Source organism: Protopterus annectens, chromosome 8.part1, assembly GCF_019279795.1.
Source record: "Protopterus annectens isolate FY-2018-M chromosome 8.part1, PAN1.0, whole genome shotgun sequence".
Taxonomy (NCBI): domain Eukaryota; kingdom Metazoa; phylum Chordata; order Ceratodontiformes; family Protopteridae; genus Protopterus; species Protopterus annectens.
This window is the reverse complement of record NC_056742.1, coordinates 442,468,721-442,492,703: the sequence shown is the minus strand read 5'-3', so window position 1 is coordinate 442,492,703 and position 23,983 is coordinate 442,468,721. Positions and strand designations below refer to the sequence as shown.

The 23,983-nt window shown below is 42.7% G+C and overlaps 1 protein-coding gene across 4 annotated transcripts in view; it reads left to right on the top strand.

Annotated features, from left to right (window-relative positions):
• Positions 1 to 23,983, top strand: part of LOC122810396 (solute carrier family 12 member 4-like) — a 2,349,234-nt gene that overhangs the window by 2,270,318 nt on the left and 54,933 nt on the right. The window lies entirely within an intron of this gene.

Below are 23,983 nucleotides of genomic sequence, written 5' to 3'. Positions count from 1 at the left end.
ACTTGCTCAAGATTCTTTTTGGTGCCGAAAAGAACAGGTGACCTGAGACCATATTAGATCTCAGCCGACTGAACAACTATGTACAGAAGTCCAAGTTCCGTATGGTCACACTACAATCGATTCTCCCATTGTTGGGAGAGGAGGTATGGATGTGCTCCATCGCCCTCAAGGATGCTTACTGCCATGTCAAAATGGACAGGGTATCCAGGAATCACCCACGCTTCCGGCTGGGAGCCAGTCATTTCCAGTTTCGAGCCCTGCCCTTTGGTCTCACCACAGCCCCCAGGGTGTTCACCAAATGTATGGTGGTGGTGACTGCTCACTTGAGACGTCAGGGGTTCCAAGTGTTTCCATATCTGGACGACTGGCTCCTTACCGCCCCCACCAGGCATCTACTAGTCCAAACCAGGGACGCTACCATCACTCTGTCAACAGTTGGGCACAACACTAAATTGGAAAAAATCTGCCTTGTTGCCCTCACAACGTCTCACCTTTATGGGCGCAGAATTAGACACCGAATGCGAGCATTTTTACCGCAGGAAAGGATCAGAGTCTTACAGCAACAGATGCACAATCTGATCCCCCTGAGGAAAGCAAAGGCAAGAGGGGTTCTCAACCCCTGGGGACTATGGCAGCAACAATTATGTTAGTCCCTCTAGCCAGATTGCATATGAGACTTCTTCAATGGCTCCTCTTTGTTCAATGGTCTCTCCAAACATTTCCACTTTCTCACCCCATTTTGCTCATGGACAGATGCAAACAGGATCTCAGTTGGTGGCTTTGCACTAACTATTTGGACAGGGGAAAACCCTTCGTTCCACCCATCCCGGTTGCCACAGTGACCATGGACGCCTCCCAGATGGGGTGGGGGGCCTTATCTTGGCAGGACAGTCCAAGGCACTTGGCAAGATCACAAGATACATCTGCATATCAGCGTCCTAGAGATGAGAGCGGTGCTACTTGCGTTGCAGGCACTTCAGATCTTTCTGCCTCTAGGGACGATTGCAATACACTCTGATAACATGTCAGTAGTGTGGTATCTAAACAAGCAAGGGGGAACCAGATCTTATCCCCTGTGCAGAGAGGCCATACGAGTGTGGCAGTAGGCAGTATCTTCCCAACAGTTTCTGGTGGCAATGCACATTCCGGGGAAGTCCAACATGATAGTGGACAGGCTAAGCAGAGCTATTCTGATGCCTTAAGAGTGGTCCCTGAATCCTCTAGTTGCAGAACGAATCTTCAGCAGATGGGGTCAGCCTTGCTGCGACCTTTTTGCCAGCCCTCTCAATGCCAAATGCAGCAGCTACTTCACGCTGATCCCCCCACAGGGGGAATCACCCAGAGACGCTCTAGTTCACGATTGGCCCTCCGGTCTGCTTTATGCTTTCCCTCTGTTTCCCTTGCTGTCAAAAGTGATTCAGAAAGTGCAATCCTTGGGAAGCAGAATGATTCTGATTGCTCCTCACTGGCCTAGTCAAGTCTGGTTCCCCTTTCTCCAACCCTGCATTGTGGACACTCCTTGGATTCTGGACCCACAACCAGATTTACTGACATGTCGGAACAGTTCCACCCCTCTCTGATGACCCTCCGGTTGACAGCCTGGCTACTCCACTTTCTTTGTTAGTTAGGCTTCACCAGTTGTCACCAGAAGTAGTTCACATTTTATCTTCCTCTCATAAGCCCCCTACTAGGAAGATTTATTCTAGCAAATGGAAGAGGTTTTCTATTTGGGCGCATACCCAAGAAATTGATCCTTACACAGCCCCGATTGCTTCAGTCTTGGAGTTTTTGTCTATGCTTTTCCATCAGGGTTCCGCATCAGCTACGGTTCCACATCAGCTACCATAAAAGTTCAGTTGGCAGCGATATCTAATTTTCATGTTGCGAATGAGCCTAGTCTCATGGCTCACAGACTCTGTAAGGTTTTCCTGAAGGGTACTCTATTACTCCGTCCTCCGGTCTCCGAACCGATCAGGCCCTGGGATCTCAATTTTGTTCTACAAGCCCTCACTTCACCTTTCGAGCCTGCAGCTACCTGTGATTTGAAATTCTTGACCTGGAAAACAGCCTTTTTAATAGCAATCACTTCAGCCAGGCGAGTTTCAGAAATTCAAGCCCTTTCTATCAAACCACCATACTTGATCTTCCATAAGGACAGGGTTTCTCTTAGACCAGACCCTGCTTTCCTTCCTAAAGTGGCTTCCATATCCAATCTTAATCAATCTATTGAGTTGCCTGTATTCTTTCCTCATTTTTCGAACAAGGCAGAATTTAAATTTCATCGGTTGGATGTACACAGACAGTTACATTTCTATCTGCACCGAACAAAAGATATCCAAAAGTCTGATCAACTATTTGTCTCCTTTTCGGAAAACAAAATTGGGTCACCTGTCTCCAAAATCGCACTATCCAGATGGATATCTAGTTGCATCTCTTTCGCCTACTCCGCAGGAGGAAAAGACCTGCCGTTTCCGGTCAAGGCTCACTCTACTCGGGCTGTTTCTACATCTACAGCCTATCAAGCCAGATTGTCGATGGATGAAATATGTGCTGCAGCTACTTGGGCTTCTCCTCACACATTTGTTTCACATTACAAATTGGACGTGGTATCTAGGGGCAGGGCGTCCTTTGGTTTTACAGTACTTAGGAGTATTTTTTTATGAGCCACCCAGGATGTAGGTGCTAGGGACGCTGTCCCACGGGTAAGAATGTAGGCGAGATTGGACTACATAACATCAAGAAGTTATGTACTCACCATAACGTTCGATGTATGTAGTCCATCTCGCCTCACATTCTTTCTTACCCTCCCAGCTTCCCCCTTCTTGGAGGATCTGGAGGTTAGGTTTCTATTTACAGAGTTCCCTTCACCTTTAGCTTATTCTTTTTTACCTGGATGTTGTGTATGCATGGGGTATGAATGAGTATTCGCAGCAAACTAGATCTGGGGATATGGAGCAGTGCACCATGGGATACCTGCTTAGCCCAGCCAGTAGAAGACTTCGAGCTAGAAATGTTTGGCCGAGTCGGAGCTGATATTCGGCTCCGATCCCACGGGTAAGAATGTGAGGCGAGATGGACTACATACATCAAACGTTATGGTGAGTACATAACTTCTTGTTCACGAAGAAATAAGAAAACAGAAATACACTACCCCCCTGCTACTAATGTATACTAAAGATGCAGACTCCAAGTCTGACCTCAAAGCAATGACAAGTGGAGTACCACAGGGTTCCATCCTGGGACCTCTCCTGTTTGGTATCTACTTCTCTGAAGTACAGGCTAACGAAGTTTGCAGATGACTGCAAACTAGGAGCCATAGTCAAGTCTCCAAATGATGTGGACATCCTACAGAAGGGCCTCACTGAGACAAATGCCTGCTGTCAGAGCCATGGCCTCAAGCTCAGTGTCAAAAAGTGCAGTGTCATCCCCTTTGGTAAAAACTCTGTGCCCATGAACTACAACATAGGCAGCAATCTACTTAACACCGAATGCGTAATAAGAGACCTTGGGACCCAGGTGGACAGTAGTCTCTACTTTGATAGTCACGTCGCCACAGTAGTCAGGAAGTCCTTCTATGTGGCACACCTCATCATAAAAGGGTTCTCATCCAGGAAAAAAGAGGTCATTGTTCCCCTCTACTCGTCACTCATTAGACCCATTATAGAGTACAACGCCCCTTTTGGAATGTACCTCACAAGACATCTGCAGCAGCTGGAAAGGCCACAGAAGTACCTCACAAATAGGATTACTGGCCTCAAACAAATGCCCTACACTGACCGCCTCAAAAAACTCCAGCTTTACTCCATAGCATATCGCCTACTCCGAGGTGATCTCTGCCTAACATATAAAGCTATGTCAAACCCAGAGCTGTTGGACATGCTACACCTAAAGAAATCCCAATCCCTCCGAGCTACACGCTCTAGGGACCTAAACCTTGTCACCACAATAAACAGGACACTCTGGAGGGATAGATTCCTGTCCCAGAGACTTCCTATACTCCGGAACAAGCTGCCCATCTATGTCAAGCAAAGTTCTTCATTAGCACTCTTCAGGGATCACTTATGTGTGTCTGCTCGACAGTGGCACAGGAAAATAACTTTCTTGGGTGACGTAAGCCATGGAACCTTGCTGGCTAGGCTTACGTAGGCTCTTGGGCCGATAGAGATAGAGATCGCTCTACAGTGGGGAAAAAGGGAAATTCCCTTATCCCCACTGTTCAGCGGTCTCCAGCAACAACCTCGGAGAACTGTAGTTTCACAAAGTGCATTTCCGGAGAAAACCAGAGTAGCAAAACTGAGTTTTGTAGAAACGTTAATTCAGTGGGTCAAAGTAGACCCATATATATATATATATATATATATATATATATATATATATATATATATGTATATATATAAACATAAAATGGCTTATTGTTTAATGGCTACAATTCCCAGCAGTTTGCCAAAAATTAAGGCGGCAAAACATGTGCGTTATGAGTTTTCTAAAGATTGTAAAGTCTGAAACTCATGCCTGTCATTATTTAGGGGACTGTAAGCCAACAATTTGCCAAAAAAACTGAAATTTTACAAGAGACAAACCTAGAATAATAGGCAAGTCAGAGGTAGTTGAGAGCAACCATATGATGTCTGAAACTCAAATACCTGTCATTATTTATTGACTACAGTCCTCAGTAGCTTGCCTGACAAGGAACAGATGAAAAATATGAGGCGGAAAATAACATGCGTGCATTTTCCAAATGATATGAAGTTTGAAATTTAGCTAATTTATAACCAGTGCTATCATAACACTACTACACAGGAAGGGAGAGAACAAACCTTGTCAGCAGCCTCCAGGACAAATACAAATTCTCTGTCCTTCGCTGAAAATATACAAACTCCTGGTAAAAGTTTAAAAAGTAGTTGTGACAAGCAGTTAAAAGCTTTCCCTCAAAAATATGAGGCAGGCTTTTTTACTTACAGAATAATGCAATTTGCTGACAGTTCAGTGCTGGACTATCCACCTGCACTTTGTCTGCCTGTCTGTCTTCCACACACCTGCAGAGCAGCAGAAACAAAGGTGAAACCACCAAAATCAAAGGAAAGTGGGTAAAAAAGCCATTCATGTTGCAGAATGGAAACAAACCAACAGGTCTGACTTCAGTGGAATAGGCACAGAATGACAGTAGTCTGACAGTGGCTGGCAGACAGCAACAACTTAGCAAGTCTACACCTGGCAAAGCCCTTTCACCTGTTACAGCCCGAAGAGCAGCAGCAACCTGTGAAAAAAATAATCCATACTGAGTAAGGCTAAGCAGTACCACGTTACTAGCATCCAGCAGATCCTTGGATCAGCATTGGCAGCTGCTGCTCAGGAAGCTGGGGGAATCGAGAACAGCTGACTGCTCTGGTAATGGCAGGCAGGAAAACTGCAGCCAGAAATTTGGGGGGTCCAGCCCAAGCAGTGCAAACTAGGATAGGTCAAAGCTCAAGATTAGAAAATGCAGTAGTATTTAAGCACCCCACAGGTTATCTGAAGGGGAAGAAAATGCATTGCAAACCAACAGACATTTGTCTTCTATCTTCAAGCCAGCAGCTGTCAAGCTTCTAACTGGTGAACTGGTTTCAGAGGGAATGTAGGCTGTTGTATTGATCTGTTTTTCTAACTCCTGCACTGTCTTTTCAGTGGACCAGTAGCACAGTGCAGCTGGAAGCCTTCCAGAGCAGTGACTCAATTGACTCTGATTTAACTCTGACAAGCTCCTGTACAATTCAGTGACAGAGCACATATCAGATCACCAGAACAAACTGTAAAAGGGAGGCCTAGATTATAACACACTGCCAAAGAGTGGTTGAGATGTGCCTGATACTGAGACTGAAACAGAAGTTACCCAGTCTTAAGCAAAACTACTTGCATAAGAACTGAAAGCAAAGTAACAGTTGCTGTCATTGCATGAATCTGATAGGCAATTAAAAGGGGGACTTTATGCCGTAAAAACTTGGTTCTGAAACCTAGTAAACTTTTATCAGCTGATGAGAAAAACGACCTAGTAAACTGTATCGACTGATGAGAAAAATAAAAGTAATTGAGTAGATAATACTTTATCTGAAGATGTGTGGTTGGCTAACTCGTTGCAGAAAGATTGTGTAATTTGGAAGTAAGAGAGGCAGACATGTTTCTTGAGTTTTGATAGACAAAAGAAAAGAAAAGCCGGTCTGAAATCCTTATGGTTTTTGCATGGTTAAAAATAGGCAAGAAAAAATGTGTCAAGAATTTCAAACTGACTTGAGTTACTAAAAACGTCACTAAAAGTGGAACTATAGAAATGCAAAATTAAGTTCTGTGCAGTGTTCTTGGCACTGCAGAGTTTAAGAGGGTTGAAACTGTTGCTAATTTGATTCATGGTTTGTTAAACGGACATGATTCCCTGCCAGCAGAACAAGCAGGTTTTCAGAGGGGCTTGACCCCTTTTGAGGGAGAAATATTGGGCATGCAAAATGTTACAAAAAATGAACAGAGTAATCACCAGGGGTTGCAGAATTAAGTGATAAGCCAACTGGTGCTTGAAAAGTTAATGCAGTTTGAAGCACATTTTAAGAGAATTGACAAAGTATAATTGATTTTTGAAAAAGTCAGTGAGGGCTGAAATTTGACCTGGAGTACATAGCGCTTAAACATAAGCAAATAGATGCCTTAACTGCAGGTTACTAAAAAGTTTTGGGCTTGAATGAAGTGGAGGTTCAAATGGAAATATGAACTAAAATTGGTAAAAGAACCTTTAAATCAGAGGGAATTGCACTGGGTTGGAAAGCTGAAGAATCGTAGTCTATGAATACTAGTTTATTTTGTTTCTAAGTTACAACTGTCTGTTTTAAACCAGGAAGTGTCTACACAAAATAATCCCTTGCAGGGAAGTAAGACACAAGAGGGTGTGACTTTGGAAAAGGCTGCCACTCAAAAGAAGAGTGATTTACAGTTAAAGAAAATGCAAGCTTTGTATGAAGAGCCTGGTACAGTTTTATATATTTGTCTGATTGTGTCAGAAACCCATTTTCAGCAAAGGCCAGGGAAGAAAAACTCCACATAAACTAAAGACATCTGTGTAATTTACAGTTGTTACACATTATATTCTATTCTATTACAGAAAAATACTGTTTATCTTTATGCATTATTACATACAGTTGTGCACAGTAAAGCTTAATATGTGAATAGAGTAGCAGTTACAGTTAGTCTGTTTAGGATACAAGGTAGAATTATATTTGAAGAAGGTATACAAGAAACTGTAGGTAATACGTTAGTTTGTGGGGTTTCAGATAATGAATGTTTAAGACAGAGGAAGTGTAATGGTTAAGGATAGTAGTGTGTAGAGAGGGAGGAGAGATTTTAACAGGTTAGGTATACAAGTACAAGAAATATGTTGTTTGAGATGTAGGCCTTGGAAGAGTGGAGAAATAGGATGATAGTTGGTAGTGAGTGTGACGCCCCTGCAGTGGCCCAGTAATCAAGGAGCCTCAATCCTCACCACTGGCAACAACTAGGGGACCCTACACATTGGGAGGATAACAAGTACATACACAGTAAAGTACAATTTTCCTTAAGAGCACACGCAGTTCACAGTCAGTCTGAGGCTGGTTTCTCCCTCTTTCTCCAGATCCCCAGTAAGACTCCCCAATGGCACAGCTGTAGGGTTAAGATCTCAGCTGAGGGGCCAAGCCCTCCAGCACCCTCTCTGTCCAACCAGTGTTTCGTGTCCCTGCCCAAGTAGCTAAAACACACACACTTTTAGATTTGATTTATATAGAAATGCACAAACACAAGGCTGACATCAGTTTACTAGCTATGCCCCCTTCTGCCCAGACTATAAGGTAGTCCGACTGCCACCAACCCTCTTATCAGCTACTATAAGGCCCTTACAAAGGGTGTCCAATCCTACTGTGTAATATTACTATATCCAGATGGTAGTTTTGACCAAGCACCAGGCTATTGGGAGTGGCCTCTACAGTGTCACGAAATACATATGCAAGTACTCGAAGAGCTTAAGTATGTGTCACAAATATCAGCCACAAAGATAGGTTTAAATATATTTAATAATAAAAGAACAAGGCAATAATGCAACACAGTAACTTCAGAGTTCAAAATCTCAGTTTTAAAACAACCCTGCAGGACAGTCTCACATAAATACAGAAAGCATCTTAAACTAATCTTTACTTTGTTCCTGTCTATATCTAAAAGAAATGCTATGCTCTAAATCTTACAGAACAACACACAGGCAGAAGTACAAATAATGATGATGAGTGGATGCTCTTGCTAGGTCCAAGACAAAATACAAAATGCCCAGTCTCACACTGAGAGAGTTCTTAAATTAATATCAGATTTTACTGCTGGGTTACCCTGGATGGCATCACGTTTTGTCACCTGCCTTCAGTTTCCAGGCTGAACCAAAAACTAATAGGATTTAACATCTTTGTTAAAAATACATATATCTCAGATGTTTGCCAGATCTTGGAAGTCATAAAACAGTAAAGCACTTTACATTTTAAACCTATTAATTACTTTTCTTTCAATACAGTAGAAAAACTTCCAGCTCTAGACATTGTATCTGCTATTGAACTGAAACTGAGAGATAACATATTTTGTTTATGGCCCAGCTATAAAGTAACTTAACCTCAACTATTCTTATGTTTTACAGGTTAATCTTCTATGTTCCAGCAGGGTATGCTGTGGTTACATTCTTGAAGCTCAGTACATAACCTACAGTTCTATATAAATCATATCAATATTCACAGATGACATAGAATTATTTAGAGAATTCCAGCTAGCTGGGCTGACAGCGTGACAGGGGGAGAGAGTGGGAGATGCTAGGTAGTGAGTTAGGGGAAGATGGTGGGAAATAAAGGTGGTGAAGGGGGTGGTGGGAGAAGGGGAAAAACAGATAGTATGAGCTTAATAGTTGAGAGAAGAGTTCAGTATGTTAGTCTGTGGGAGAGGAACAGGGATAGATATGTGTGTTAATATAGTGATTTTTAGAGTGAGTTTAAAGATTAGTTGAGGAATAAGGTTAGGAAACGCATGTAGGAGGATGAGTTCAGATAATACAGTAACAGGAAACAAACAAAACAAGGTAAACGTAAATGTAAAACAATGGCAAAAACAAACTGAAATTATGTATAAAACAATGACAATGTCTCGATCCTGGACTAGATTGTGGTCTAGGTTTGGAAACATTCCTGTAGGAGGACAGGTCCAGATAATAAAGGAACAGGAAGCAAACAAAACAAGGTAAACTTAATGTAAAACAAGGGCAAAAACAAACAAACCATGAATTATGTAAATTAAAGGCAGTGGCAAAGTGAAGTGCAGAGTTGCACTAGAAGAATGCAAATGCTGCTTTTCAGTGTACAGAGAGAAAAAAATTGCAGATAATAAAACCAAGCAAGAAAGTCTTAATGCCATGAAGATCATTCACAGTGGTCTATGAAAGAGGAAAAAGACCTGTTGAATAAACATGTTAAGCAAGCAATGGCCAGAAGCTAGCCTGGTGAAATGTTCATTAGTGGTAAACGAGCAAAGATATTTGTTAAACCGCATTGTAATGGAAGTGATCATTGGTAACTTGGCCTAGCCATAGATGAATAAAGCCTGGAATTTTATTTAACAAATATGGGCAACTTTCAAGAGTCATTGGGTCTAAAGTAAAGAAACTCGGCAATCTGGGAAATTTGACTTTGTACATTTGAAAATTCAGGAAATGCTGTAAGATGAAAGCAGTGTTACAAGCATTGTGGCTATATGGAAGAAAGATTTGTGTAGCTCTGTCACTCTTATCGTGGCATGTCTGTGGAAGACAGAGACCTAACCATGTCCATATTACACTGCTGAATCAGTTGGTTGGCCATGCTAAGAAGTGATAGGACAGTAGTGTGGCTTATATCCTCTGGTCTGAGCTAGGGGGAGGGGTTATGTGGTATAGTGGAGTTTAAAGACCTAATATTCCTTTAAGTGGAGACAAAGTAGCTCTAATCCTCCTATAAAAAGAGACTAGAAGGTGAAAACAATGGAGAAGCCTGGCTCTTGTAACAGCGGGATTATAGATATGTGCATGTGGGAGCCTCAGCCAGAGAACTATACAGGTGAGTGCCTTCTACCCTAGCAAGGTCCTGTCCAAAAGAAGAAATTCCTCTTACAGCCAAGGAATTGCAGAGGAACTCAGACGGGAGCTTATCCAAAGGACTTGTACAGGCAGGTGCTTGCCCAAGCAAGGGCCTAAGACCAAAGAGGCCAGGAAGCCTGAATGAAAATAACCTTAAGCAAGGTCAGAATCTCTAGTAAGGATTGCTTGTGTACTCGTTATGAATGAGGCTGAGGAGGAACTATGATATGTCCTTCCAGGTCACTGTTGCCTAGGGCAACCTGACATCCGGCCAGTATACCAAAGCCTTTAGTTGTAATGGGTATGCCATAAGTTACACGTATGCTCCTCACACATGGCGTAGGGCATAAAGGTGATGTGTGAACGTACCCTCATCAGAACAACTTTGCCACCAGTCCAAACGCCATCTTCGATTATCTGTATGAACACACATTTGTCTGCTAGTTACCAAGCCACATCAGATAAATGCCTCATTGTGGTATTTTCTCTCATCTCTTTTTTGACTTAGTTTGGTTGTTGGTTTCATGTTATCCAGAAAAGGGAAATGCCAGTGCAAGAGACAGATTCCCAATAAAGATCATTACAAGCGTTATTTTGCTTAGGTGCTTCCCAGGACCATACATCTTGCGCTATTTGCCAGGCCTTTGTCCTTAAGGCGTTGCATAGTTGGCTCTCCTCCTTAGCTATTTATTTAGAAAACCAACATCTAAAGCAGTTAGCTTAAAGACACCATGTAAGGATCTTCCCGACCCGAGGGTCAGCCGTCTACAAAGAAGATGACAAAGAAAGCTTGGTCTGATTCTTCTGCTGTACAGGCTCCAGTGGATGTCTCTCTCAAAGCTGTCCCAATTTCCCAAATGATAGAATTTTTTAAATTTGATTGTACTTAGATGTCTGATTTTCAGAAGAGGTACTATGAGCTTCTGCAAATGGAGTCTCCTAGGCCCTCTGCTCTCCCTCCTGTTCTTGCTGCCTTGCTGGATGCCTTTTCCACTGTGTCTCAGGCTCCTAATTCCCAACCCCACGCTCCCAAAAAAACTGATAGGCTTTATAAGGTTCCTGAAGACTGCAAGTTTCTTTATAAGTGCCTCTCTGCTTGACCCTTCTCTGGTCTTGGTAGCGTCTGACGAGCCGTCAAAACTGTTGCCTTCTATGAAGTTGCTTCCCTCTGACAAGGACAGCAGAACTTTGGAGAGGTTTGGTAAAAAAGTATATACTTCTGCTACCCTGGCATTTAGCGCTGTGAACTATCAGACCCATATTTTGGCTCTTCTCTGTCTCAGACCTGTCAGGTTATTTCAGACCTCCCTGACTCTGAGGGGGGAAATTGCTGCTCTTTATTTGGGACGTCTTCCCAGGTTGCTTGCCTTTCCATCAAATGCAGTTGTGATGCAGCTGAAGCCTCATATAGGGCTTCTGCATTTGGTTTTGTGTTGAGGTATTCTTGGCTTTGGCTTCAGCCTTTGCCTTATTGATATCAAGGCTAAGTTGATGGATGCTCCTCTGGACAGTAAGTATTTCTTTGGTGCTGCTGCTAAGTTAAGTCCCTCCTAGAGGAGGGTAAAGTTTTACAGGATCTGAAACATATTTTTGTTTCACCTGTTCCTAAATTTCAAAGGAATTACCCTACCAAGCCTGCTTTTGTACATAGAAAGGCTCGCCCTACCCCCAGAGATAAGAAGGGTGGTAGAAAGGCTCCTCCCACAAAAGCTACCCAAATGCCTTCAGCTCAGAAACCTCCTTTTCCTGAAAAAATAAGTGCAGTCTGCCTTTGCCCTGCTCTTCTCAGCCACATGCCTCTTTCTGTATCCCTTCCTGTTTGGTTAAAGATCACTCAAGACTCCTGGGTTCTTCCCATAATTTTCAGGGGTATTACGTGGTCTGGAAATTTTTCTCCCCTTTTTTGGACATTCCTTAGCCTCCTTAGGAACAGCTGCTCTTTTTTTCTAGAAATACTTCAGGGCCTGTTGGCTCAGGAAACAATTCAAGACATTCCGTCTCCTCAGGGAAGGAAGGGGTTTTACTCCAGAATGTTTTTGATCCCCAGGAAAGAAGGCACCTGGAGACCCACTTCTGGACCTCTCCCAGCTAAACACCTTTTTGAAGGTTCCTTCCTCTCAGATGCTATCCCCTCAAACCTTGTTTCCTCTTCTACTTCCTCAGGCTTTTCTTGTTTCCCTGGATCTCAAGAATGCTTATTTATGTATTCCTGTTCATCACTTTTTCAAGAAGTTTTTACATTTTTCTGTCATTTGCATTTCTCTGCTTTGCCTTTTGGCCTTTCTACTGCCCCAAGAGCCTTTATCAAATGCCTCACTCCTGTGATTGCTTATGACCTTATGCTTATGGCCCTGTTATGACCTCAGCACAGCACAAGCAGAGTGTTTGATTAAGCATAAGAAGGTGTTTCATTCTCACTTGTTTGTTATTTGGGATATTTTTGCAGTGACCCTAATGATAATGGACATCAGCTGGGTATAACAGCTCAGGTCATAAGGCCAAAATATGGGGGTCTATATTAGATAAACAAAAGTTTATCTTACTGAACGCTAACATGAGCGAAAATCCCGTAACTGGAATTGTGTGATCGCAGTACAGTGAAGATGGGGATATTTGCCCTTTCCTCACTGTAGTGCAATCTCGGCGTTGTAATATATATTTAGCGGTGGGTGTGGGGGGAACAGGCCCCCACAATTGCAGTTTTGAGTTCCGGGATTTTCGATAATGTCACCGTTCGGTAAGATAAACTTTCATCTCATATAGGCCCGAAGTATGCATATCCACAGTTAGTGAGATTTGGGCATTCAGTATCGACAATTAGCGGAAACACCCGATGATCATAAGGGTCATTTACACATATCCCATGTGCCTCTGGTACAAGAGGTTTGGGAGGTCACTCAGTGGAAGTTCTAGCTTTGCTGGAGTTTTCATTTTGTTTTTACTGATTGGTTTTTCAGTGACCTTCTCACTTATTGTTTTAATATGTGAAGGTGAGGAATCCACTAATCCATTTGTTTATTTGGGGTTCTAAAAACTCATAGGTGTGTTGTTGATTTCTTCACCCCCAACCAATCCCAAGCCAAGACAAGTAGTAGCAACCAGGGGATCAAAAATGGAGTTAGTGGCTAAACTGGTTGACCATTATTTAAGTATGTTTTTGTCAAAAAAAAAGCATGTCATAAGAATTTCTTGGCACTTTTTGAATATTTCATCACAAACTATTAACTTGGAAAGATCTTGTCCACCCTGTTTGTTGATATACCACATAACTGTGGTATTGTCTGTGAGTACCTTGAGAGGCCCTGGAGGGCAAAGAGGTGGAAAAGCTTGAAGAGCCAGCATAAGAGCTCTCATCTTTTGATGTTGATGTGCTCCTTCTGTTGATGAAGAGACCACACTCAATGTACCTTCAGGGAGCCAAAAGTTGCTCCCCATCCCACATCTGAAGTGTCTGTGAACAGATCCTAATGGGGAAGAGGGGGTTTAAAAGGGATCCCTGGATTCAGAAACAACTGCTGAATCCACCAGAGAAGTTCCTTCTTGAGACAAGGAAAAAGAGTAACTGTAAAGTCTAGAGGATGTGCATGTTGAAGCCACACCAACTTCAGAAACCACTGGTCCTTCCTCATGCAGAGTTTTTGCCAGAAGGAGCATTGGAATGGTGTAAGCCATGAAAACTAGAGCTCTCAAAAACTCCTTGGCTGTAACAGAGGCCCAGGAGAAGGGCTTGAAAATAAGAAATGAGAATTAAGGCTTTTGGAGGAGGCAGGGATGCAAGTATTGGCTCTCTGAAACCTGCAACCCAGAAAGCCTAATCCTGACGGAGTCAGAGAAGACTTTTTGAAGTTTACCGGGAACCCCAGGCTCTGAAGGAGAGAAATGACAAAACAAACATTTTGCAAAAGGATCTCCAGAGAGGATGCCTGAATCAGTAAGTTGTCCAAGTAAGGAAATATGTGGATCCCTTGAAGCCTGCAAAAAGCAGTCATTGGAGTGAGACAGTTGAACACCCTTGAGGCAGTAGAAAAGGCAAAGCACAGAACTGTAAATGCCAGGAAGCAACAGAGAAACACAAAAACTTCCTGAAAAGAGAATTGATTGGAATATGAAGATAAGCATCCTTGAGATCCAGCGACACCAGAGAGGCCTGAGGGAGCAAGAGAGGAAACAGAGTCTGAAGGGACAACATCCAAAAGGAAGGCACCTTCAGAAACGCGTTTAGATGAGAGCAATCTAGAATTGGTCTCCAAGTACCCTCTCTTCAAGGCAGTAGAAACATTCTTGAATAAAACCCCTTCCCCCTTTGAGAGACAGGCACCTCCTAAGTAGTACCCTGAGACAAGAGATCTCGAAGAACCTCTGGAGAAAAAAAGGAAGTTGTTCCCAAGGAGGCTGAGGAATGCCCATAAAAGGAGGATGGGAAATCCACAATATGAAGTACCCCTGATGAATGATTGACAAAATCCAAGAATCCTGAGTGAGTTGAAGCCAGATAGGAAGAGAGAGAGAGAAAAGCAAATTGAGGAATGTGGCTGGGAACAGCTGTATACAGGTAGTCAGACGGCATCTGGTTTGTCAGGAAAGGAAGGCTTCTGAATCCCCGCAGTCTTGAGTGGCCTTAGCAGGAGGAGCCCATTTACCATCCTTTTTACCTTTAGTGGGGGGGTGAGATTGCCTATGAACAAATGCTGGCTTAGAAGTGTAGTTTCTCTGAAATTTAGGCACAGGAGAAACAAACACATGTTTAAACTTCTGTAAGGCCTTCCCCTTGTCTTGAAGAGACTTAAACCAGCAGATGCTTCCCTAAACAAAAGTTTATTATCCAGAGGAGCATCCATCAACTTAGCCTTAATGTCATCAGGTAAAGGTTGAAGCCTAAGCCGCAAATACCTCCTCATCACTGAACCAAAAGCAGCAGCCCTAGAAGAGGCATCTGCTGCATCATAACTACATTTGATAGAATGATGAACTTCTTGAGAGGAGGTCCCTAGCAAGGAAAGATCAAAAGGTTTACTCTGTGTGTGGAAGATCAGAAGAAAGCTGACAAGCCTGAGAAGGAAGAGCCAACACACAGCTAGATATATGGGTATGATAATTAATTGCCCTAAAAGCTAGGGTATGATGATTAATTGCCCTAAAAGCTAGGGTAGCAGAAGTATAAACCTTCTTATCCAGCTTGTCTTTGTTCTGCTGTCCTTGTCAGAAGGCAGTAACTTGGATGAAGGAAGCAGTTGAGGACTGCTTATCAGAGGCCACAGACACCACAGAGGGGTCAGACGCAGAACATTTAAACAAAAGTGAACAGTCCTCTGGTACCCTATAAAACTGATCTGGCTTCTTGGGAGCAGGGGGCAGAGAATCAGGCACTTTAGAGGCATTGGAAAAAAACATCCAGTAAAGCAGTCAAAATGGGAGGAATGGTCGCAGGTTTAAGAGATTCCATCTATAGTAACTCTTAGTACCTCTTATGGATATCAGAGACCTGAGCACAATCCCACTTAAAATATTCCATCATCCTAGAGATTGTCCCCAAAGGAAATTTCCTTAGGAGGCATATCAGGGCTATTCGATTCCTCCACCTCTGACTCATAGTCCAAAGGAGAAGGAATCTGAGTAGAATAAGTAAGGGATTCTTCATCAGAATAGAACTGTTCCTCAGAAGAATTCAGTTCTCTGGGCCTTTTAAGAGGAGTAGAGGACCAAGGAGGAGCAGGAACTGAAACCCCTCGAGGAGGCCTTAATGACAAAGCATTAAATAATGCCTGAGTAAAGGCCTGCCACTCACTTCGTGGATCCCTAGAAGCAGAAGAAACATGTTTAGTTTTTGTTTCTTTTTAAAGGAACGTCTGCCCTAGAAAACTGAGAAGGCTGTGACTCAGGATGGCATTCGGCAACAGTAGTAGAAATTTCTTCACAAAGAAGAATCTGCGGAACACCCCTTGACCCCTCGGAAACAATCATCCTTGGTTCCCCTTGAACGTCGGAAACGGGCATCTACAAAGCCTCATCGGGCGTGCTGCCTGCCAGATCCTAACAAGCCTCCAACCCAAATGCATCAGAGAAATCTGACAACACAGTCAGGTGAGCCTTTGAGTTTGTAAGAACCTTGGAGAAACACCCAGCAGAGGCTGGACAGCAGAAGATTCTGTTCTTAACATTTTCACCTTCTTCCGTGATGACTGAGCCTTGGGGGGGGGTTCCTTCCATTGTATCTTTAGCGAGAAGCTAAGATGGTTGTTCTCAAGATACAGTGAAAGGGAGAAAAGCCTACTACGAAGGGTTTTCGGGGTGAACGCCTGACAAATCAAACAAGACATATGGTCGTGAGAAGCTCCTAGGAAAAAAGGCAGTTATCGTGGTGGTTTTTATGGGGAATCTGTATCCCACTGTGGCATTCATCCTTCCTGGATGACATTAACCCCAAACAGCACAAAAAAATTCAAGAAAAAGAACGGACTCTAACTGGGTACTTATCTGCAACGTTGAAGACTTCAGCAAGCAAGACAAATCACTGGAATACAAAAATGTAGAAACAGACACAGGCAAACAGACAAGATGGTTAGAAACGGCATTTAGACTGGCAGCAAAGAAGCTCCGAGGATGGTACGACTGAACATCACCTTTATGCCCTGTACTACACGAGGAGCATTTGAGTGATGTTTAATGTACCTTAAAGCAATGGTAGGCTTGGTAGGCTAGCCGGGCATCTGGATCCATGGCAGAGAATCCCATACGTGTTGAATACTGCAGCGGTAAATGTAAGGACATCATAAGTTACAGACAGGATGACATCAACATTATTGTAGGTTGTTTGGAAGAGATGCTCACCAGAAACATTTTTCCAAAGGTGAAAACTGCAAACAAAATACCTTTAGTGGTAGTGCATGCAACAGCTGTACCTGTGTTTGCCACTACATAGTATTGTGGTGGTAGGAAGTGAAATTTGTCTTGGCTTCTGATTATTAGCAGTTTATTTTACATTGTTTGTGTTTTGGGATGCCATTTTTATTGTTTGGGTAGGACGTACGTTTAAATTGAATAAATGTCTTGACTATGTCAATGTGACACCTTTTTTGAAATTTACAGGTGAAGGTAGTGAAGAAAGAAAATTTAGTGTGGCTAGATTGGAATCAGACGTTTGCAGAAAAGCCACACAATCTAACAAGTACATTGCACTTCATCCTTTGTGGCAGAAGCAAAACATTTTGAGGGATCAAATGGTTAGCCTGTCCCATTTGTTATCTGATGATAATCAATTTAATTTGAAGGTCCAAGTTGTTATGGACATGTTTGTTGATAGGGGATATCCCAGTGATTTGGTACATAATACAGGGAAGAGATCAAAAGGGACAGATGGATAACATCAAAAGGGACAGATGGATAACATCAAAAGGGACAGATGGATAACATTTCATCTCCTAAGTAGGCAACCATTAAAAATTCGCTAAGGAAGAGTTTTCAAGAGGTACGATAATGGGTTTCAGCCACAGGGTTAACGAGTTTAAGAAAGGAAGTACCAAAAATTGGATTGTTGTCTTTTGGTCCTCTAGACTTGATCAAAAGATTAGGTCAGTACTCCCTGTTTATTAATGAGAGAGAGAGGAATCTGAAGCAGTATTTTGAAAATAATGGTGGTCAGTCTGGATTGGTGGCATGTGCCCAGGTATAGATTTATTTTTGAGCCAGTTAGCATCACTATTGCTAACCACTCCAGGGTTGTATCCCTAAATGGAAATTTTGATTGTAATACAAGAGGTGTAGTTTATGTGGCACAGTGTCTGTCATACCCAATGTTTTATGTTGGAAAAAACAAGAAGCGTTGAAAGAAAATTTAACAGCTCACCTACACAATTAAGAAGGGAGATTCAGTTGCCCTCTGAAGACATGCAGCTGGGTGCATTTCTTTTAAACTAATCTATTTTAATAAAGGTTACTTCTTTGGACAGGGGTGGGGTTTGGCAAACATACTTGGAGGCAAGGGAGTTGCTCTGGAAAATCCTTCTTGATCTTGCCCGTTCCCCTAAGATTAGTGATAATGTTTTGATGTAGTTAATTGCTCCTCGGAAGACCTAAGTTATAATGTGGGAATTATTTTAATCCACAGTGGTAGTGGATTTCTTAATAACATGGATATTTTCATAATATGAATTTTTGTATTTATTTTATTTGTTCATAAAACACTATTACAGAATTGAATTTCAGTCATTTTAATGTAATGTATACATTTTTATCATACCACTTTTTTGAATAATGTATATGAGGATATGTGTAACTTAGTTTTGTTTTTGGTGTATTAGGAGAAATTTTGATATGTGATTTATATTTGGTGGAAATTGGGTGTGTGACTTTGTAGATGGTGTTATTTAAATGTGTTTTGTGGGCAGTGTTTGTTCTTTCTGATATTTAACATTATGATAGGAACAAAAGTGCTTTAACAGTTATATTATTCATTAAACCTGGGGCACTTCTCTTTGCTACCAGAGTTATTTTTGGTTATTTTCAGAGCTATTATTTTCAGAGCTATTTACATTGGTTGGAATGTTTTGGTCATCTAGTTGTATGCGCTGGGAGGGAAAAAAAAAAAGAACTCTGAGACTACAGACCCAAGAGCAAATACAAGGTGGTTAACAAAAAAATCGGTACTAGCTTATAGAAGGGGAAGAAGGTCTTGCATGGTAACAAGTGAAAGATTTAATTTACCAAACCAGTTTTACTTGGTTTACTTAAGAATAGTGTCAAAAGTAAGAAGCAGAAGTGGTATAAACAAGGGAGAAAGGGCCCTGGGCAATTCTGATCCTGATTAGGGAAGCCAAGGAATGTGATGTAATAAGGGGTAAACCAATGTCTAGATGGTACCAAGTGTTATTGCATCTTAAACAAAATACTGTGGCAAAAATGAGAAAGTATGGGAAGCAATTAGAGGAAAGGTCATTTATGTATGGGGTAACATTGAATCTGATGATGTAGTTTCCATTCTCCTCAAGGGACCAGGGAAAGGGAAAAGGGATGTATCGGATCCATACGGGTCTGAAGCCGGCAACTAAACTTTGGCTCCAAGGCTTAAGTTTCTTCCTTTACATTTCCCATAATGCACCACCAGACCTACTGCCCCCAGATATTGTTTGCTGTGCTAAATGACAAGACGTGTTTTCCAGGGCTCAGCTCTTTAATTCAGATAAGTTAATTTTTCCAATTTTTAGAAAGTTCTTTGGACTACCTCTATCTTTTCTTGCTGTTCTCTCCTCTTTTGTCCTTTAGGGTATTTTCCCCCCAAACATTCTTTAGTTTCAGTCCTTATATTAGTAGCATTAGGTTTGATACTGTTTTCTGTGTTGATTTTTTTATTACAGGTGCTGTCTTTCTGGCTTTCATTGTCTGAATGATTTTGCTAGGGCTAGTTCTTGACTGTATGTACTTATTTTTCTGTCTGTGTGTGTGTGTTTGCAATATGGTGGATAATGCTTCAGACTTAAAAAAAAAAAAATGTGACCTGTGGACATAAGTCCACCACCTCAGGATCCACATGAAAATGTGTTTACTGTTTGAGCTATGCCCATATACATAAAGATTGTGACACCTACTTATCCTCTTGTCCAACAGCATTGTCAGATCGCCATTCAAAGTTTGTTAAAAGACCTTCTCCCTGACCAAGTGGGGGGAATTTTCTCCTCCTCCGCAGGGCCACCTTCCAAGAAGATAGCTGAGAAGACCAAGAAGAAAAGACGTAAAGAAAAAGACAGAGATGGAGAGCCCTCTAAGGATAGGTCAAAAGAAAGCCAGAAGAGATCTCTGCATCCATCTTTGTCACGGGGACCAGTTACAAAGGCTTCTCAGCCCTTGGATCCATTTGTTTTTTGATGGATCCTGGTCTGGATTATGATCCGATCCCTGGCCATTCTTGATGAGCTGGATCCAGTGTCTTCATCATTATCTTGCCGTCATCTAGGAGCCTGATAAGTTGATGAGCACTTTCTTAAAGGCCCAGATACAGATAGGCATTTTTCCCAATCCCTACATTGCAGGGGATGGCTTGACGTTGCTCTTCTACTCTCATGGTCATTTCTCGTACTATACTCCATTTGTTGGATCCAGTGACTTTGGATCCTAGAGTTTCCTGTGCCATCCCCTGCAGGAGTCAAAAGACTTGAGCATCTTTGATGGTGACTGGAGCCAAGGGGTTGGGAGTGACTCCAAGGTTTTTGGAGCCTTTCTTACTTCTTAGGACCTCAACTGTTGACAGCTAAGCACCAGCATCTGTATAGGATCCCAGCAGGATGTTGCCCTGGGGGGCTTCTTTTGTGGTCTTTGACCTCTGCATTTGAGGCTTTTGAGAAGATTCTCTTCCACTTGAGGGAGGTGGTGACCTGCACAGACTCTGATCCTGCCCACACTTCTACAGTGTCTGGATCTTTGGTATCATGTCATCTGTCTTTGGGGCAGCTGGCTCTAATCAGCCCAAGTCGGGGTTTCTTCTGCCCCAACCGATTCATCCTCTGTCTCTCCTATTGTGTAGGAGGATAGCTAGCACAAATGCAAGAGGAGGAATTTAGATTCCCTTCAAGAGACTTTGACCAAAGACAACGACCTCTATGAAAAGAGAGTGCCCTCAGATCTCTCCTGGAAGAAGTCTCCTTTGGAGAGCTCCTTGAAATTACTGTGACAGATGGGAGGTTGGTCTATTGATGCCCTTGTCTGGTGGTCTCTGTGTTTCTGAGGCTTTTGGTGCAAGCCCTTCTATGACCTGGGTGGTCTCCCTGTTGGATGGAATAATCAACTAGTATCCCATCAGACTTAGAAGGAAACCTATGTGGTGGAACTGATCCCTCTCAATTCGGATGAGATATTGGTATCAACTAAGGGCAGGGTGATTTGGAAAAGGGACCTGCAGTGGATACCATTTAGTGGTGGTGGCGGACACTAAAAAGGAGCTCTCTGAGGCAAGTACCTCTATCCATCTCTTTTAACAGAAAGTCCAGGGCTCTGGATAAATTTGAGAAGTGTGTCTGTGGTTCAGTGACATTTGCCTAGAGAGCACTGAACTCCATGGTTGAGGTGACTAAAGAACTATCAGAATCTATGGCAGTTTCCAAAACACTGGAATCCTGTAGTTAATTGGAATCTCAGTTGGAGACCATGCCGTCTGTTATGAATGTGCCCATGAATTTCTTATCTAACACAGTGGATGGCATGGTCAGAGCAGCAGGCACTAACCCTACTGTTCACCGTCATGCCTAGATGCAATTGTGTGACTTCACAGAACTTCAAGACTTCCTTCTTGAGCACCCCTTTTAATGGGTCAACTTTATTTGGACCCAAGATTAAGGACACCTTAAGCGGAAACAACCAGGAGAACAAAACTTAATCTGCCATTGGAATCCATTTCTCCATCCCTCAAAGATCCTTTTCATTTAACCAAAAGGCTGGAAAATGTTTTTGGTTCCAGGAGTCCCAGAGCTTTTCCCAGGGCATTTCTGGTGACAGGACTCCTGGTAGCAAAGGGGGATCTTTAATGGATGTCACCCTAAAGGCAGAGGTGGACCTCAAAGCTTGGGATTTAGAGGTCCTTTCACCGACTAACCATTTCAGCACTCCTGAATAGTTGCTTGAGTGCCTTTCTCTAGAGAAAGTTGGGAGCACTTATTTCTCCTCCCCAAAACGTAGAAAACCATAATTTCCAGTTACTGGGCATTGAGAGTGGTAACCACAGGCTATTCCGTTCCCTTCACATCATTCCCAAAGGTGACAGACAACACCCTTCTATATGTTCCACTGAGACTGGGAAGAGCAGTAGCTCACAAAATATTAAAGCTGCTAAAATGAGTGGTCCAGAAGGTTCCACCAAACCACAGAGGATCCAAAGTCTACTGTAGGTTCTTTTAGTGGCAAAAAAGAATGGAGACCCAAGCCCAGTTGTGGATTTGAGTTAGGTAAGTCATTTTGTCAAATCAATGTCATTCATATAGCCACAGTGCAGTACATATTAATTCTTCTGAGGAAAGATGACTGGATGTACGTAGGACACTTAATCACATCACGATAGCTTGGCAGTATAGGAGGTTCCCAAGCTTGCATCTGGGAACCAATTATTTTCAGTTTAGAGCACAGAACTTTGTCCTTACCACAACCCCTGTTTTTTCACTAAGAGCATGACCGTGATAGCAGCCCATCTCAGGTTGCAAGAGTTCCTGATGTTCCCATACTTAGATACCTGGCTTGTCATAGACCCCACAAGAACTTCAGTAATTCACTGAAGAGACTTCTTACTCCTCTTGTGTTTTTCCTTGGAGATTACAGTAAATTTAAAAAAGAAATCCAAACTGTAGCCAGTGTAGGCCTTAGAGTTAATACATCGCCACTTAAACACCATTGCACAAATAGCCAGACTTCCTCTGTCCAGACTGTCGTGTCTGCATTTTTAAGCCTTTTAGGTCTTGCATCTTCAGAACCCATCAACCTCTAATTCTTCGACTTTAGGATCCATGGCAGCTGCTATCACTTTAGTCCGACATGACAAATTCTACATGAGGGTACTTCAATAGATTGTTTGTGTTTAGTGGTCCATGACATCTTAGTCCATACAACATCCAGTTGGGTTCACCATAATCTACCATCAACATATCGTGTGGTGAATAACTTCCTAGTTGAACACCCTGACGTGCCTTTTTGTGTTTCCCCCACCGAGGGCCATGGTAACCACAGGAGCCTCCCCTCTGGGTTTGGGGGGAGGGCATTTGAAAGGGATGATGCTCCAGGGTATCTGGTCCAACACAGATGCCATTCATCACATCACCGTTCTATAGATAATGGCAGTAGTCGTAGTATTACAGGTCTTTCAGCCCCACTGGTATGATAGTGATACAGATTGACAGTACATCTGTGGTCTGGTATATGAACAGAACTCTTACACATTATGTTGAGATGCCACGAGGGTGTGGTAGTGGGAAGTGCCTTCCCAGTGCTTCCAAGTTGCAAATTACATCCTGGGCAAGTCCAAGATCTTGGCAAACAAACCGAGCAGGACATTTCAGCAGCAGAAGTGATCTCCTCCGTCAGTCATTGGCATCCAAGATCTTCAGGCACTGGGGCCAGACTTGTTGCAGTCTGTTTGCAACCCCAACCATTGCTTCTTTGTCCTCATCCCTCAAGAGGGACAGTCCCCAGGAGATGCTCTAGTCCATACTTGGCCCCTGGAACTGCTGTATGCTTACCTTTTGACTCTGCTTATGGGTTTATTCAGGAAGTCTCCTTGTGCAGGACAGAAGTGATTCTCATTCCTCCCTTTAAGCACTGACAGGCTTGGTTCTCCTTTCTTTTGCCTCATCTACTGTACCTATCCTGGGTCCTGGATTCCCTTCCAGATCCAATTTCTCTTCCATCTTGCAAGCCACACCCAGAAATCAAATCCATCATTCTGACTGCTTTCGTTCTCCACTTCCAACGATGGTCAGAAATCCCAGGCTTTCTTCCAGAGTTGTAGAGTCTTGCCTCTTGCCAGAAATTCTCCACCAGGATGACGTATAGAAACAGTTGGAAAAAAGATCACCATTTGGGCTAATTCTAAGGGTCTAGTTCCCCTCTTGGCACCTTTGTCATCACTGTTGGATTTTCCTGGTGCTCCTCTTCCATTTGAGGACTAATTATTCTACTATTAAAGTGAAGCTATCTGCCATTTCTAATTTTTATGTGCGAGAGTGCGGCATGCTTCCATCACTTCTTTGTGGGTTTTAAACGCTTTCTTAACAGGGGCCTTTATTTTACAACCCTGTTGAGGGATCTCATACTTTCCTGGGACATCACTATCTTGTTAGTTTTACCAAAGCACCTTGGCCAATATAAAATGTTTGTCTTGAGAAA